The sequence below is a fragment of the Lactuca serriola genome, chromosome 5 (assembly GCF_051521515.1).
Source record: "Lactuca serriola cultivar US96UC23 chromosome 5, Lser_US96UC23_V15, whole genome shotgun sequence".
Classification (NCBI taxonomy): Eukaryota; Viridiplantae; Streptophyta; class Magnoliopsida; order Asterales; family Asteraceae; genus Lactuca; species Lactuca serriola.
The window spans coordinates 339,293,910-339,296,470 of record NC_136412.1 but is presented as its reverse complement, the minus strand read 5'-3'; positions in this window follow the sequence as shown (position 1 = coordinate 339,296,470).

Genomic DNA, 2,561 nt, shown 5'->3' with positions numbered 1-2,561 from the left:
TTATTACACACCAACTATCTACCCATGTTCTACCCAACATATTAGTAGATAAAATATATATTTTCATACGTAGTTTAAAGAAAACCTGTATAGCATGCTTTAATCAACACATATATCACATAACAGATGAGGCACACACACACATAACACATATCTCATAAAGAAATAAGCAGATCTATAAGATAGAAGAGAGTGAATACTCATTCACGCATAACACAACCAAATATATACACATAGCACGTATTTTTATATAAAATACTTCGTATTATTGTATTAGAAGAAATAACTACACACTCACTTGATCAGAAGACGATCCGACAGCACTACGGCTTATAGAAGTAGTAATCCACAGCAGATCTGGAAGATCTCCTCGAAAATCGAACTTCTCGCGGGCAGAGCTTCGACTCGGGAACCGCGCTTCTCGGGATCTTCGGGATCTCGGGACTTGCCTCGGGGCTAGAGTATGATACCGGGACTTCGGGGTAGCTTCGGCACGAAAAACGATGCAAAAGACTAGAGAGAAGAGAAGAAAATGAACAAAAATTATGGCTGCCTTCGGATCCCCTTTTATAGAGGCTGGAGCCTCGGAGTACGCGGGGCGTACTGCGTTACGCGGGGCGTACTGCCCAAAACGTCATTGCTTACGTATCCGAAGTGCTCGAGTGCGAGTGTCGACATCCCTCGGAGTACGCTGGGCGTACTCGAGTACGCGGGGCGTACCTCGGATCAGATCGGTGACTCCTTCGGATAATGCTTCCGAATTTCCAATTAAATTTAAATACAAAATGATTAATAAACTTCGGAAATTCATAACTTCTTCATACGAACTCCGTTTTCGACGTTCTTTATATCCACGGAAAGGTGAGACCATGCTCTACGACTTTCGTTTAGACTCCATCGGCTAATTTTGACTTTATTTTTATTAATTATATTTAATAGGCCGCGACAGAAACTTTCGTTATAAATTCATAACTTCTTCGTTTGACGTCCGTTCTCGCCTAACTTTTTATCGCTTCGATACCAACAACGAGATCTTCGATTCTCATTTAGATTGCTTCGGCTAACAACCGCTCGATCTCAATTCGAGTATTTCAGGCTGTATACCGCTAAGCCGGAACTTCGATAAATCATAACTTCCTCATACGAAGTCAGATTTGGGCGTTCTATATATATTCGGAAACCTCGTTTCGACTACTACAACATTAACCAAAGATATTAAGTTTATTTTACACTTAAATTTTGACGCTTATTTTTTTATTCTTAATTAATCAGACCACATAATTAAGCAATTAAGCACAAAACACATAATACTCAAATAATACATTCTTATTATTTCAAAACGGGTTACAAAGGTTAACCTAGACTATTATATTGCTAAATATGGCAAGCCCGGAAACACAGGCGTTACAATGTCTACTGATGGGTTTCCCAAGTGGAAGTACAGAATAGAGAAGTACATAAAAATGAAAGATTTCAAGTTGTGGAAATGCATCATCAAGAATCCAGTCAGAATAACCACTACAGTTGCGGGGCAAGTGGTTGATAAGAAAATAGAAAATTACACTGATGAAGACTTTGAGAGTGTGGAGGAGCAGGAAAAGGCGTTGGCCATCTTGACCATGGCCTTGTCACCAGATATTGCTCAAGGGTTCAGAGAGTATACGTCGGCTAAAGCTTTGTGGGAAGCCCTGATTGAGGTGTATGAAGGGAACGAAGATATGCGAGAGAGTCGCCAGGACATGCTGCGACAACGTTTTAATATGTTTAATTATGTTTCTGGAGAGACCCTTGAAACACAACTGCAACGGTTCACAACTCTCAATACAGAAATGACTGTGGTTGGGATTTTCTACACAAAGTCAGAAGTAAACAAGAAGCTACTGAATGCTTTCCCAAAATCTTGGGACATGAATGTAGCTGTCATTAAGAAAACTAAGGATCTCAATCGCCTCTCTCTCGCTGAAGTGATGGCAATCATCAAGGCGTGTGATATTGATGACAAGCAGCGGTAAATTAACCATGTGAACTCATATTCAGCTGCGAATCTTGGCATCTCCTCTAACAATGCTCTTTCATCTTTTTCTGTTTCTCTTCCCTCTATAGGTTCATCTTTTAATCAGCTTCCTTTGCAAGCTCAGATTCAAACTTTTCAAACTCCATCGGCTTCTTCTTCTTCATCCATGCCCCTCTCGCAGAATCAATCATTTATCGCTGCTCAAGCTGCTTCATCCTCAACTGGAGCTTCTTCTTCAAAGGGAAAGGAGGGCGATGAGAATCTTGCACTTGCTTCGGGGCTTGTCAATTGCTACAATGCGCTTGTAGCCGGGGATCTTCCACCTCAACTGTCATTTGCCGATCTTGATCAGATTCACCCTGAAGACGTTGAGGAGATGGATATTACATGGCAAATTGCCATGGCAGTCTTTAGGGCGAAACAATTTGCCAAAAAGACTGGAAAGAATAACTGGGGGATGAGTGTTGACAAGAAGGTTGGGTTCAGCAAGGGAAAGCTACGATGTTTCAACTGCCACGAGTCAGGGCATTTTGCTTGTGATTGTCCA